The sequence below is a fragment of the Pygoscelis adeliae genome, unplaced genomic scaffold (assembly GCF_000699105.1).
Source record: "Pygoscelis adeliae isolate BGI_AS28 unplaced genomic scaffold, ASM69910v1 Scaffold222, whole genome shotgun sequence".
Classification (NCBI taxonomy): domain Eukaryota; kingdom Metazoa; phylum Chordata; class Aves; order Sphenisciformes; family Spheniscidae; genus Pygoscelis; species Pygoscelis adeliae.
The window spans coordinates 2,180,556-2,196,735 of record NW_008824309.1 but is presented as its reverse complement, the minus strand read 5'-3'; the positions used below and the strand labels follow the sequence as shown (position 1 = coordinate 2,196,735).

The window sequence follows — 16,180 nt, the reverse complement described above, 5'->3', positions numbered from 1 at the left end:
TGCTCGAGGGTAGGAAGGGTCTGCAGAGGGACCTGGACAGGCTGGATCGATGGGCTGAGGCCAACTGTAGGAGATTCAACAAGGCCAAGTGCCGGGTCCTGCACTTCGGCCACAACAACCCCATGCAGCGCTACAGGCTTGGGGAGGGAGGGCGGGGGAGGGCGGCTGGGAGTGAGGTAGGTGTCGGTCTCTTTTCCCAAGCAACTAGCGATGGGAAAAGGCCTCAAGTTGTGCCAGGGGAGGTTTAGATTGGACATGAGGAGAAATGTCTTTACTGAAAGAGTGGTTAAACATTGGAACAGGCTGGCCAGGGAAGTGGTTGAGTCACCATCCCTGGAGGGATTTAAAAGATGTGTAGAGGAGGCGCTTAGGGACATGGTTTAGTGGGCATGGTGGTGTTGGGTTGATGGTTGGACTCGGTGATCTCGGAGGTCTTCTCCAACCTTACTGATTCTATGATTCTAAAGAAAGCTTTGGAAGATCAAAAAGTGTGAAAAGTGGTGAGCACATGAACCAACATACATGCACAGATTGTTATATATGCAGGGTGTGATTTTAATTTTAACAGGACAGTTTCTGAATACATGGCCATAGGCAGATCCAACCTTACTGATTCTATGATTCTAAAGAAAGCTTTGGAAGATCAAAAAGTGTGAAAAGTGGTGAGCACATGAACCAACATACATGCACAGATTGTTATATATGCAGGGTGTGATTTTAATTTTAACAGGACAGTTTCTGAATACATGGCCATAGGCAGATACACAGAGGTTAAACAGCTCTGATGGGGTAAGATGCTATCGCTCTCTACCAGCTGGCTTTGCTCTGAAGCAGATGAGCAGTGCTCACGCATTTGATTGACTCCACAGAGAGCAATAACAAATAAGTCAAATAATGATAGCCATCTATTATTTTCTGTGCTAGCTATTTGCTCTGCGAATGTGCCTCCACACTCCGAAGAATTTGGAGTTCTCCTTCTGCAGACTTACGTATTTAACTGGAGGGCAGTTGGTCAATATTGGTCCTAGTTCGACTTTAATAAGTGAGCTGGACAAAGATACTCAATTTACTTGGAAGTTTTCTCTGATTTAGAAGCTCTTTTTACCAGATGCAGACATATTCTCCATCTTTAAAAAGCATATTCAAACCTAGATATCAGAACTTACATTATTTCTGCAAATACTGTTGTTCTTCACATTGGTTTTCTGTATAATTTTTTCCTTCTTTTCTTTGCTACGCACACAAAATTGTATGTGTATTGTTTGCAGCATGATTCAGATGTAAGAGAAGAAAAATTCTTAAAAAGTTAAAAGATATGGTTATGTGAAGAGAGTTTCTTAGAGTTATCCAGTACTCTTAAAGATTTTTACCAGAGATTATATGTAATTTTTTAAAAGAAATTTTAGTCTTGCAACCTGATAGTATATGTTCCCCCCTCGCCCCATAGTTAAGGATTAAGTTCTTGCAACTAGTTTAGAGTTGGCAATTAAATATTGAAGCATAGCATGGAAGAGGTGAAGGGTTTTGGTTTTTTTCTTCAAGGATGAAATATGGATCATGGTAGTTCTGCTATCAAAGTGTTGGATGTAAGTAACAGGTGTCTGCACCTTACCCATGCCCCGGTACCGTAACCCCCTTTTTTAACATTTTAGCACCAAAGACTCAGGGATTCAATCTAATCATACCATTTTAATATAAAACATTGCTTTTATCAAGAAGAAATGTTGCGACAGGACAAGGGGGAATGGCTGTAAACTAAAGGGGGGTAGATTTAGACTAGATAGAAGGAAGAAATTGTTTATGCTGAAGGTGGTGAAACCCTGGCACAGGTTGCCCAGAGAGGTGGTGGATGCCCCATCCCTGGAAACATTCCAGGTCAGGTTGGATGGGTCTCTGAGCAACCTGATGTAGTTGAAGATGTCCCTGCCCACAGCAGGGGGGTTGGACTAGATGACCTTTAGAGGTCCCTTCCAACCCAAACTGTTCTATGATGCTATGAGTCTATGAAATATTTTACAGGTGAAGTTTGTGTAATCAAATAGAAATATCCATAAAGTAATATCCAACATTCAATAGATGAAACAGTGACTCTCACGGAACTGTAGGACTCTATCAGTTAGCCTGGTAATTTGTGATCTGAGGGATGCTGTTCATTTGGATGCCCTGGAGACTTAAGAGTATATTTTAGAAGTATCACCATTTACATAGAAGCAAAGATTTTGAAATAGATGAATATTGGGTTGGAGCAGAAAAAAAATTATATAGATTATTGCCCACAAAAATTTATCATGAAAAAGCAGAGGATGTTAAAGGAAAGGGTGTGCACACGAACAGCAGAACATAATTCATGATACTGAAAAGAACAGTAGAGCGTAAAACCACTTTCTTCCACGTTTTTCTATTCTGAGTCCATCATTCAGGAAGCCTCCAGGCCTTTCCAGCTCTTCGTGTGCTTTCTGTCTAAGATCTTACTAAGTCTGATGTCATTCATTCTTGTTTGTTATCTCTACTTGCTTAGCTTTTTATAGCTATTCAGTGGTGTTTTCCACTCAGTCTCTTATTCTGTTTTAATATCTCATTTTGTTATTTCTTGGTCTTACTGAGTGGATTTTGTTCATGTAACCCTTTTGTGGAATTCTTTACCACATTAATTCTTCTGTGGTTTAGTTCAAATCAAAACTAAAAGTAGATTAACTCTGTAATTATTACAGCCCTTATTTGTTTGACCTTTTTTGGTACTGTTTGCTTTGGGATGCACAAAACACTGAGTTGTAGATTTGTCAAGTGCAGCAAGTTTAAAAAAAGATTTATGAAAAAGCATGATAGAAATTCTTTAAAAACTCAGAAGATATGGGAGGCAAAAAGACTCAACAATAAAAGATGCACAGAAAGTCAAAATAACAAGAAGACCTAGAAGTTATGTTAGTAACTACAAAGCACTGAAGGTTAAAAGAAAAAAAAATATTTACTGGAAGACAAAATTATAAAAGAAAGAATTACTGAATTACAAAGCCCCAGAGAGAGGAGATAGAAACTGGCCACAGATTTTTTTTATTACATTGGAGGTGGGAAAGAAAAGAAAAAAGCTGTTTAATTAGAACTAGAAAGTCATCTGGACAATTTTTTTCTTTTTTTTTTTTCTTTTCTTTTTTTGATGGAGCAGTCTAAGAAATAACTAACTCTTCTGGTCCCCCTAGTGTTCAGAGTGCGTGAGGATGGAGAGGATACAACAGGGCGGATGAAACTTGAAGTAGTTGTGCAGTTGAAGAAGAGCAGGATGTCAAAAGACAAGGCAGAAGATGTTCAGAGCTAGAAAAAAGTATCGCAGAGGGAAGTGAGTGGGAGATGTATTGGCAAGAGAAAAAGACTCTGAGATTTGAGACAGAACTTTCCTTGGTGACATTGAAAACACTCTGTTAGGCATTTGGAAGTAATTCGCTGTATTGATTCTGTGCTCAGTGTGGAAATGATTATCGTGTTTGTGCACCAGCTACTAAACATGCTAAGCTGTTTTATCAGCATCTTTTCGTTTTAATATTCTGAACGATAGCCTTTTGCCACTGTAGTCCCATGCAGAGAAAGGAATTCTAATCCCCCCTTGTACCTGATTTGCTTTTATTAATACATTTCCTCTCTGACTGACAGGCTCCATTAATTAAATTATGAAATCCACATTAACCCCAGGCTCTGTGTTCTGTGTCATTCCTTGTCAGGGTCAAGGGAAACTAGCCAAAATTATGCCATTGGCTTTTTTTTTTCCTTTTCCCTTTGCAGATCTTATTATTTAAAGTAAGGATTGAACTGTATGTCTCATCTGTTCCGAAATACTTCGATGGTTCATTACAAACAGCTTTAAACAGATCAAAATGCAGATTTTTTAGTACTCGCTGTAGAATTAGGAGTACTGGCCAGTTTGAGAAGAGCCTATGGATATCCATACGTGTTTGTTTCCCGCAGAAGAGGTACCGCGTTCTCTTTCTTTTGCACAATAAAACCAATATGGCTGTGAAGAGCTTCTGCAGCATTAGTCAGCCAATTTTGCAGCCTTTTCTATTCATGAGGCAGGAAAAAAAAAAGCATCTAACTTCTAAATTCTCTAAATGAGGTCTACCTCCTTTTCATTGAAAGAAAATAGAAAGCTTGTTGCCTGGTAGAGCTCAGCTGGGGCCTGTTACCTGAGAGTGATTAGGGGAACATGCTTTCTGCCCACTCTTTTCTCAGTCAGGGAGCACTTCTCTCCTTTGGAAAAAAAGATGGGACAAAGCTATTGTTGCTGACCAGCATTTTTCAATCAGGTCATCTTCTCTCCTTTTAGAAATCTAAGGAAGAATATTGCAGCTGCTGCCAGTTGTTCTTGAAGGGGTTTTGAATGTCATTTCATTAAAGAAAGAAAAAGATTTTATCTAGGGAAATAGTCATTCTTGTAAGAGATGGGAGATCATGAAAATACATTAGCTTTTTATTTTTCAGCTGTAATTGTCTCTTAACTTGGGATTTTTGGTGTTCTACAATTCATTTTTTTCCAGTTTTCGGTTGCTTTTCCACAGATTTGTATCAATATCCACCTTTTATATTTGCTGTCTCTATCTTTGAAGAATGAAATCAAATAATTTCATCTTAAATTAAATTAAATCAGTTAAATATGGAATTAACTGGTAAATGTAGCTAATGAATAGCTTATCAATGTACACAGTACGTGTCCGTGCAATTGTGGAAAACACAAGCAAAGGTGAAGTGATTGCCAAAATCTGGGAGACATCAGTATCTTAAATATGGACTTAATACATTTCTGGATTTTTTTTTTTTCAGTTTTGAATCATGTTTTGGGTATAAATAGCCATATTTTTATAGTCCATATGGTCCAATAGTCCATTATATTACTCCATTGACCTGCCTGACACAGCAATACTTGGACTGCTCTGCCTCCTGTCTTACTCTTTAAATGAAAACAGCAATATTGAGTTCAGTATAGCCTTTCCCATATGATTATGCCTCCTTTGATTAATCTACTTTGTGCATGCTCTTTATGAGTTAAGTCAGTCATTTGCTGTTTCTGGGAGTCCTGCTTTCCGACACCAAGCACTAAAGTGTTAGTGCCACTAAGAAGAAATTTTTTATGTGAGCTGTTTTATATAGAAAGTTGATAGTGAGTTCCTTCAATTTTTCAGAAACATTTTCAAGAGTGACTATAAATTTTTCATATGTAAAAGATAAAATATGCAGCAGACAACCACCCTGTAACAAATGGTACCATCTGAAAATGTGAAGTTATGATTGTCATATTTTAAAGTGCACGATCTTATGCTGAGTTGGAGGCTGCACAAATCGTGTGGATGCAGATGTCTGTGTGCGCCATATCTCAGGTTGCTCACGGAAAGCGGTGACACTTTGCTCTGAAAGCTCCTTTAAGTCATCCTCCTGTTACGTTGCAGTGGCTGTGGGAAGTTGTAATATACTGCAGCTGCAGCTACCTGGGTGGAGCACAGGAGCATTCGGGTTTTTTAATAGCAGCAGTCTCCTATGCTAGAGATACATTCTGCTAATGAAAAAACAAGGGCATTTGCATACTCACTATTTTCTAAACAGTCTTTCTTCTCCTGACTTTACCAATGTGCCTAATGCTACGTAGACTTCGTGACCTTCCTACGCTGCCTTCTTGATGTTTGACAATGCAGATCCGAGTTCATCAGACTGCCTGTATTGTGGAGCAGCAGTAGCAAAAGAGCAACTCGACGCAGCGGTATCAGCCTCATTAGCAGCAATAATGGGCTTTTAGTGCAGTCTTGATTCTCGTATGATTTTAATGGCACAGCTTTCTCTGTCATTTTTTTGTACGGAGAAAGCATGAAGTCAGAGAACTTTTGTAGCCAATAAAATATGGAGGGTTGCAGATACACATATCTTATTCTCAAGGTGTAGTTCTCTGTTCTGAAGAGCAGACCATTGTCAATAAAAAAGTGTTTGATGGGAGATTTTCATTAGGAAACTCTGAATTTGAAATATTCAGGTCAGGAAGAGCACACTGTGATAGCATTTGGTTTGAACTTCTGAACGTTGGAAGGGTTTTTGGAGGTACTGCTTGAAAGAAAGTAAATCTCTGATCCTGGATGGTCTCTCAATTTATTAAAACCCTGAATGAACTAATAAAGGCACTTCAGAGAGCATTATACATTGTAAAAAGTCAGTACAAATAATACTGGTCCCTTAAAAGTTCTCCATACAAATTTTTGGAAATAGTTTTGGATGTATTTGTATTTTTTTGATAGTTAAACCTCGTAGGCAGCTGGGGTTTGCAGAACAATTGGATTTCTTACTGGTTGACACGTTGCTGGATTTTGCTGATATAATTTTAATTGGGAGTCTTGTTAGTAGTCCTTACATGAGAGTATAATCCCAGTTTTGTTCTCATTTGTATTGAAATAAAGATCTGGTTTTGCCTTTAAGAGATGAAGTCTGAATTTTGGCACAGCTCTGCTTGATACTGTGCCTCATTCTCACTAGGAAATCGACTTTCCTTTCCATTTATCCTCACTCCAAGGAGCCAATATTATTCTAATGATTAGCAATTTGTTTAAATATATTAGAGTGAATCCTAGAGGCCAACCGAGGTCTCCTCCCTTATCAACCGAGGGGGTCAGAATAGCACAGTAACAAATGGTAGTAGGGATGTAATTCTTCACAACCCCAGTTTCCATGCCTGTGTAGCTATCGTGCAACTCGCTAAGCTTATTAGAGACAAGAAGAGCTCTACAAAGAGAGAAGAACCGTAGGAATATGTGCCTCTTCACTAAAAATGGTGGGAGTCCAAGCCTTACGTGTCCTTTCCCTTCATCAGTCCACTGAAGGATAGGTAAAGTGGTAGTCTGTTCCTGTGTATATTTTGGGACAGAGAGTAACTAACAACATCACATCCTCAGGTATATAAAGCACATAAACTGTCGCAATCTAACGTCAGAGAGCACAGACATAATTTTAATACTGTAGCATATCAGCAGAGTATAAAGATATATTCATTTGCTCAATCAGTGGGATGTTCCTCCCTTCATCACTACAGTGCTTGGGTCCCCTCAGAACAATCCATACATTTTGTTTTTATACCAACCATGCCAAAACCAAAGAACTTGATTATCTCTAATTTTAATCACCTTTAACATCAGACTCAAGATGATACGTATGAATCCTACTTCAATCTTAGGTTGTGAAATTATTCTTTTTTTGCAAAAGGTAGCCATTATTAACTTCACTGAACTTAAATCAGTGTAGAACAAAACACCTGCTAGGTTTGACATTTTTAATAAATGTTCCCATTATCTCAAAATAAAAGAACTTTCTACTGGGGGGACTTCTAGGAGGATCATAGTTGTGTTTTATTAATACAGCAAATTGTGTTTGAAGGAAAGCTAGAATTTCTGTTTCTTCAGTATTTTCTTCAAGCTTCTTTATAAAATGTAAATTTTCCTTGGTTGCACTAAAAGCTATTAAAAAATTGTATTTCCCTCCCCACAAAAGGAGTAGGGGGTGGGATATGCTGATACTACTTAATTTACACAACTTCTTATTAATTTAACAATTCAGGGTTGGTTTTTTCCCCATGTTTTATAGTAATGGTTGTGTACGCGAAATGAGTCCGAAGCATTATATTAAAACAGTGGAAATATTTCTTATACCAATAGCGAACATCCTGCAGCTCATTTGCATCCTGTAGCTGAATCACCTATTGCAGAGACAAGTAGAGCAAATGGAAGTGAAATAAATTATAAAAGAAAATAAGCTATTCATTACAGTTGACAATATGACCTAAAATAAACATCTCGTCTAGGTCCCACAACATCCTTTATGTCACCTGAAGAATAATTATTATTTTCTATGTAAATGTTCCGTAGGATTTTACTTTTTTACTGATAGCCAGATATGATACCCCAAAATCTGAATCAAGTCTGGAGCCTCAGCTGTCCTAAGAAATTTACAAGCCGGTGCAGCAACGTATGGTCTTTGTACTGCAAAGCCTGTTTTCAGGAGATACTGCAATAAAGTCTTGTGATAGGGTCAAGACTTTAAAAAATGTTTCTAAGCTGGCTTCAGATTACCTCACTAGTATGCTGATATTTGTGCTCCTGGGCTAGAAGAAAGTCTCAGAAGCTGGGACCTGTCACAGCCGCATTTTTCTGGGCAGGTTTTGGTGTTGTCATGAGCTGCCATGCTCTGCACAGCCGATGAGCTGCGTTAGAGATGAGTATTGCCTGTGCCAAAATAACCAGCCCAGGCTGAGCACAGTCAGCCTCCAGGGAATTTTCAGAAGGATTTGTTCTAGCCTGTTTTCCCTGTCTTCCGTGTTTCGGTTGGTGCATGAACAGTTTGGGGGAAGGCAGGCAAGTGGTGAGAAATCACTTCTACACTGATCATCCATAGACATATGTGCATAAGGATATGTGCAAATAGTTCTATGCATTGTTGACCTGTAAAACGTACATACAGGGGAAAGCCTATGCATGAGTGGATGTGCTAACATCAGTTTATTATCTGCTTCATGTGAGGCTACATGGGAAATGGTTACGTTTTTGCTTCTTTTATTAAATGATATTTTTAGTTGGAATATTTGCTTTCTTCGCCTTGTAAATTTTTTTTCTTATGGAATAGCATTGTGGTGTACAACACTGGTTTCTTGCTCTTTGATTTCCAGATTCCTTTTTTTTTGATCAAAAACACTGCTTTGTAGATATATTTCACATTCCCATAATAATGAGATTTTTCAAGCAAGCCCCATGCATAACTGCATGTACTTAAAAGTATTCTTCAAACTAAAAAACTTCATGTAAAATAGGAAAAGGAAGATGAAATAAATGTGCAAATCTTAGTAGTGCAAATCTATAAGCCACTGTAAATATGGCTTATACACTCGTGCTGCTCTTGCTGCAACTTGTGACATCTTTCATAGCAGTGTCACCTTTAGGAGGCTATTTTTGGCAATGATGTTTCAGCATGGGATTTTAAGGGTAATGGTGGTATTGGATATATTCTCAAGAGTTCACCTTCACATTCTCTTAAATATTTCTAGGCATATTAAAAAAGTGAGCAGTATATATTGCTGAATAGATATGCACACTTGTTTTACTCATTCTCATAAAACCAGATTCAGTAAAAACTTCGCCAATATTATGGTGTATTTTCCGACAGGATTCAAAGCCATTACTTTCTTTGGATAAACAGCAGTTAGTACAAATCTTAAATATGCAGGTAGGAAAATTCAGGCTCTATAACATTTGTCACTTGCAGAACAGCTAAAGCAACAGAGATGCACAGCCTGAGCTAGAAAAATGTTAATGTAAACCTTTATGCCCAGAGAGTTTGGAATTAGCCACCTTTCACTTTCTTTAGCCATGAATAGGCAGAAGAGGAGACATTTATGAAACTTAACTGACTCTTAGTTTTTCTTCTTTCTTCAGAGTATGAAACTGTTATATGTTTTAGCAGGTTCTTAAGGGCTTGCTGCGTGTGAGCTGTTTAACGGAGCTCTGCAAACTCTGCTAGCAAAGGCTTTGACGTTTTCATGGCTTGTAGAGAAGTCAGTCATTACAGAGAGGCTGCTAAATTATGGAAGCAATTTTTATCTTCCAGTTCTTTGCGACTATCGCTTCCTATAAACTTTGAGGACAATTGAGGAAAAAGTATTGGTGTACTTGGCTGGCCAAGTGGCTCTCTGAGATACTTGCAGCCTTTCATTTCTAGGCTGTTCATGGATTTCTTATGTTGGCCTGCACCCTTTTTGGCCATGCCAGTGGGTAGGCTGATCTCCAGCTCACTTTACAGCCAGTTCTAGGAGGCTGCAGAGAAAAGAAACCTTCTTTCGCTTTTCCTCATGCCGAATCCATTCTGAGGATTCCTTACAGAGCTCTACTTCTGTCATGGCAGTGCTCTCTGTGCACAGCCTCCAGTCATGGAGCAGATAAAAAAGGCGGAGACAGAAAGAATTTTTAAAAAGAGGAGGCAAATACTGTGACTTTCTGCTTTGCTGCTTCCTTGGTATCTTCCCTGTCAGAATTTGACTTAGTAAATAACTCTTTGAATCTATATTTAGAATGGGAAGTATTTTAGCGAGAAATAAGACTCAGCACAACCAAGTCTATTTAAATGCAGCATAATTGAAATGTCAACATAGTCATGAAATGCCTCAAGGTGTTTCTTCAGTGAAGGCTGGATATGACACAAAATAGATGTCTGAATACGGTGGTACAGAATAAAGCCTTTGTGTACTCCTCAAATCTAATCTCACACTCACCTTACTGAATGTTTGAAAACGCTTGGCTGAGGCCTGACTGCTGCTATGGTCCCTGCTCTTCCCTTCTTCCAGGGAATCTGACAGTTCAGAGAAAGTTTGATCTTGGAGGAGAGAGAAGTTCAACAGCTCTCCATGCTCGCAAGCGGGGAGCCTTTCCTGCAGGGACACCCGGCATTTGCTTGGAGCTCCTGCCCTGCTTTGCAGTACAGATCTTATACCTTCTCAGCGAGTGCTAGTGGTCACACTTCACTCAGGAAATATATTGGGAATGTTGTTTTTCTCACAGTGATGGCTGATTCTTCATTCAACTGCTGATGGAGTGGCTTAAAAGAAGACAGCACCGTTTTACACAAGCTGCTATCCTCCCTTTTTGGGAAGGGCCAGTAGTCCACTAAGAATGGAAAGTAGAAAGTACCATTAAAGTGTCTTTTCATCTTTCATATTCTTGAAAATTCAACAGTTCCTGTGCATGACTTTTTTTTTTTAGGGAAGTCCTCTAGTTGGTGACCTGTAACCTTGAAGTGTGCTGCACTACTGGCCTTCCAGTGGAAATAAAACCTCCCTGATAAATGGTAGTCACAAGCAAAAGTGGTGCCCTTGCCGTTCCCCAGCCTCCTGGCTGGTGCTGCTGAAGGAGGATGGGCCGTGGTCATGGGGCCTATTGTGGTTATAATTATACTACGTTTCATTTGTATGTCTATCCTAGCTAGCACTCTGGCTCTAGATTACAGTCTGCCTGTGCGACACATCTTTTTTTAGCAGTTGGTAGGCAGAGAAGACTAATCCATCCGACTCTTGCTTTATGAGGCAATACAGGTTTTTTTAAAGAGGTTAAGTTCAGCTAGATCTTTACAGCAAACTGTGATTTCAGAAGGAAAATGAACTTGACAACTGTTTTAACAACCTGAATGTTTATGTATGTCTTTGGTTAATGCCTAAAGTCAATATTTGTTAAGTCTGATTGATAAAAATATGTGCCTTTCATCAAGGTCAAATTAATTTGTGGAAATTTGCTTTTGCTTACCAAGCTGCTTTTGCACAGAACCCCTGTCAGACTTTGCTAAAACTATGCAGGCATTTTCTCATTTAAATTATGATTATCTTCACTGTGAACTTCCCTGTGAACACTACCTCATTTGAATGTGTCTTTTTTAAAGGATGCCTCAAGATTGGATTCCAATTCAGTCAGGTGATGAATTACCTGACTTGACCTAATTCATTAATTTTAATGGTATTTGAAGTCTTCATTTTATTCAGGGCTCCTCTGATAGACCTATCTTATAGATATCTTTATAATAATGTCCATTCATCAGCTACTTAACGGACATAACTTGAAACTGGTTGTGACTGCTAAGATGCACGCTGTCTACTTGTTTGGGTTGTGTTCTGGCTTAGGTTTTCAATGGACATTGCACGTTACACCAGGCAAATGTAAAGCTGACTTTGCATTGGACAGTAAGGCTTGGAAAGGAGTTCTGAAACTGTGTGTGTTAAATATGTATGGATGAATTTATTTATATTAAAACATTCTTATAATTAAACTGTGTTTAAACTGATGTTTTCACACAGTAGAACCACGCCATATGTTGTACCATAGTTCTTAATTTACACTATATGTAGTGTACTAAAGGACTAAGTAAATGGCATAATTTTGTAACTGAGGTGATTAGGGTATAGCTTTATGGTATACAGAGATGGAGGATTTTTTTCCTGGTATTTTAAGTATTATTACAAATATAAAAGCCATGCTATGCAATGATGAAGTTAATTCTCAAAAGAAAAAAACAACCAAACAAGCCTCTGTTGCTATCTTCTTCATGCAGATTCATCTTGAGATCTACTGTATTCTCCTAATGTTGGTGTCTGTTATCAGTTGGTTCCTACCATATGTTTCTGAAAATGGTACATGCCTGGATTATAAGACACAACTTATATGTGTTTGTATGTAACTAACTGTGGGGAAAAACAGGAAGGAAGGATCGGTTTAGGGAAGGGAAACATGACAAAGCTGAAAAAGCAAGTTAGCACCAGAATTGGAGGAGGAAACCAGCAATTCTTTTGTGGCCAACCACAGAACAAATTTTCTCATATTAAAAGAAAGACACATACAAAAAATAGTAATGCTACACCAAAGAAATCATCAAAGCTGCTTATGAACTGAAGTTTAACCACTGAAGGCTGCTGGAGTTGCCTTCTCCTTTTGAGTTTGGTTAGAGTTATGGAGAGATGCGTGGAAGGACTGTGAAAGAGCTGCTGCAGGAGATGGTAGTTACTGCCTCCTCATCGCTCTGAAATGTTGCTGTCGACTACACACAGAAAAATTCTGATTAAGCTCATGAAAACTCTGTGCATTTGCAATGCTTCAGATCACGGCAGGATGGAACCATTTGGTGGTAACCTGCCTTGAGGGGAGCTGGTGTCCATAGCTGCTAGAGGGAGGCTGGCAGCAGGTACGGTTGCAGGTAAGGATGTTCACTCACAGTAGTCACTAAAGCATAAAACAAAAAAATAAATTATAGACTTAATGTATATTAAATAGCTTCAATTAATAGTACGGTTGTAGTCAGGTAACAGTGAGGAGCTTTCAATAATGAATTTTCTATTCTGACTTGCCCTACAACCTCATTAACAGGAACGAGAAAGGGAAAATGCTGCAAAGAAATACCTTTTTGCCTTCTGAAACCTCTCTTCTTTTAAATGTGGTAGAATTATTTTTCAGTTGCATAAGTATTGCATATTATTTTTTTAGTTGGAGAGACTGTGTCTGTTAGAGGCAGTTGGAAAGAAAAGCCTTTTGTTTCTAGTGTCCTTTGTTCTGTATGCTGAGCTGAGGACAGTTAAACAGTTTGGGAGAAGTAGAAAATGGTGCTTTTTGGAGAACTATAGGGTGTGTTCAGAATGGAGAACTTCTGGTGGAGCACTAGGGAGACAGAAAATGGGGAGCATGCAGCAAAATTAAAAACTTGGGAGATACAAAAAGAGGGCAAGACTTGCTCACTGCAAGGACTAGACCCAGAAACCTGGAAGCAAAAGAAAAAACCTCCCGTAGACAGAAATGTCAGAATTTGTTCAACCCAAATGCCATTGCAAGTTGATGGGGCTGTATAAAGAACACTGAATAAACACGCACTTTGTTTTCCTGTTTCAGCAGACCTTATTTTTCCTTTATTTGTAGAGATGGCAGCTAAATTAATCACTTAAATTCAGATTTAGATGCACAAATTAAATGTTTTCCTGAGATACGATGAATAGCTATAACTCCCATTGAGTCAATTCCTTCTAGCAGCTGGAGTTAAAAAATGCTCAGTGCTTCTGAAATTCAACTGCTTAATTTAGGAACTAGCTCAAATGAAGGACTTAGTTAGAAAAGAAGAATTATTTTCTTAAAAAAATTCAAACCCCTCAGGCCTGTAAGTGTTGTTTTGTATCTTGTTTGGCAGCTAACAGAATGTTGCTGAAAACAAGCAATAGCTGACTCTGTATTGGAAGTTGCGTTTATAAGATTTTAGACTCCATCTCCAATCCTGGGCTGAAAACAAGGCCTGTCTATTGAAACACATGCAGAAAAAGAGAGGTCAAGGCAATGTTCTTGAAGATCAATATAGAAAGATAATATATAATAAGTAACATGTTATGCATAATATGTTATATATGTTAGCTATAATTATAATTGTCCTATAATATTGTATTATTTTGTTATATAATGTAAAAATATGAATATAATCAAACCATAATAAATCAGTTACCGGTATGTCTTCAGCAGCTGCCGTGGGTACATGAAGGAAAATTTGACCCTCAGCCAAAAGAAACTGTGAGCAAACGAATCCAGGAGAAGCAAAGGTGCATCAGGAATAATGAGTTCAAGGAGCAGAGTTGAAACTCAAACTGCTTAAGAATCAATCTTCTACTCAGAAGCAGCATCATAGAGTTAGATTGCCTAGAAATAATAAACATCACTTTATCCAAAGAAATTTGTGTGTCTTCTGGGCTTCTTTGCTAAGAAAGAAGGAAAGCACAGAAATGCTGCTTTGCTGTTGACATAGACCATGCTCTTCAGTTACCTGGCAGCAACGAGGGACTGATCCGTTCTAATACTTTCTCTATAGTATCAAGGTAGCCCAGTGCTTTGGAACAGGAAAAAAAAAAGATTAGTTTGCGCTGATAGGCTTAACAAAATAAAGCAAGGCTTTTTCTAAATTTGAATAGAATTATTATATCCTGGTTGTTAGAAAAAGTGAAGGTGAACTGTACACACTTAAATTTAGCTGCTGCTGAAAATGCTTTCCCAATTTAATTTTCAATTTCTGTTTTCTTCATGAAAAATTTAATTATACTGCAGCTATTTTAAATCATTCTCTCTTTAATTGCCTTTTTATTTTCACAGTAATCATCTATTCAGATTTTCTACTGTACAGATTGTACTGAAATTCATGTACTTAATGGCTTTTATTAAAAGTCACTAAATAAATAAAGGAGATTTTTTTTTTTTTTTGCTTAGCTACTCCAATCTCATCTTTAACTTTGGGTATGCCTAAGCTTTTCCACTAGGCTTGGTAACAGGGAATAGCAAGATGATAATTAAGAGCCATGTATCAAGTTTCTTTCACTGATGTTTTAGTGATCTCCACTTATCTCTGTGGAGAAAAAGTCTCTTTGAAGTCTGAGCATCCTCTAAGAAGTTCCGCTACTAAGTCAAGCAAAAAGGACATCTAATCCCAACTAAAGATGTTCCACAGTTGTAAAAGCCTTCCTGCCTTCAGAGAGCTCTTCCACAAAAAGATTTTTGTTACTCTTGACGGTGATAAAAGCTGCTATAGATTTCTTTGACTGCATAACTAGTAACCTACCAACAAACAAACATGGTTCCAGAGAAAGGTTTGCTTCTTGTCCTTTGATCTGGTGAAGACTACAGAAAATAAATTAATAATGAGACATTTTGCCCAATTTCAAAACCATGTTTTATGAGGGCAAAACACAACTCTTTATGAAAGTCTTCAAATGACATGCAAAATTTACTGCATGCTGAAAACAGTCTTCCTGTAAGAAGTGTTTAAGAGAAGTAAGTGAATCTATTCTTCATTTGTCCAAGTGATAAGGTCTTTATCTTCTGATGGGTAACTTTGGATGATATTACTAAATAATCTGTAACTTAGATCTTAAAAAAACACTGCTACCTATATATTATACAGTATTTGTTCTGTATTTCATATATAGGCTATAATTAGGATGTATACATAATTAACAGTATTTTAACAATATTTTTACATAAACAATTTGTTACAAATAGTTAACTATATATGTTACAAATATTAACTATATTAACTGTAAATGTAACTTTTACTTATATACAATATAGAGATAACTGTATTGCAATAATATTAATGTTATACTGAATAATTTTATTTGTGAGTAATCTAACCTTGCAAAAATCCATTCTTGTGATGCTGAGATGCAAAAAATAGCTACAAATACAAACTAAGGTGATGCATTTATTTATTAACTTCCTAATTTGGATGTAGGTGGCTCTGCTTACCGAGTCCTACATAGCTGGAGCATAATAGTTCTTTAAGGAGAAATTAATCAGGTTCTCTGCCAAACTTGGAATGAGCCAAGAGCAGCTAGAGTTACATCCATCTCCTGTGTTTCTATCTGAAGAAGTTGTGAAAAGCTACACTGAGAGATACTAGAATTTTGCTATACTTTGTGGAGAGAATATATCAAAATAGTGTTTGAGAGAAGTGGCGATCCCCACCAACCCTGTGCAATATTCATTGTCTTAAGCTAAGCACTTGGCACGGTCGGACTGTTCTCTAAAAAAATCAGAAGCTTTAGAAAAGGAAATTGAAAAAAAAAAAAAACAACCCAAAACCAGATGCTTTTTTTCCTCCCTTTTGCTTTTTTCTC

General features: G+C 37.7%; 1 protein-coding gene across 1 annotated transcript in view; it reads left to right on the top strand.

The window, feature by feature from the left end:
* The window catches only part of LRP1B (low density lipoprotein receptor-related protein 1B), a 614,444-nt gene that overhangs the window by 177,981 nt on the left and 420,283 nt on the right, over positions 1–16,180 (top strand). The gene's annotated exons all lie outside the window — the stretch shown is intronic.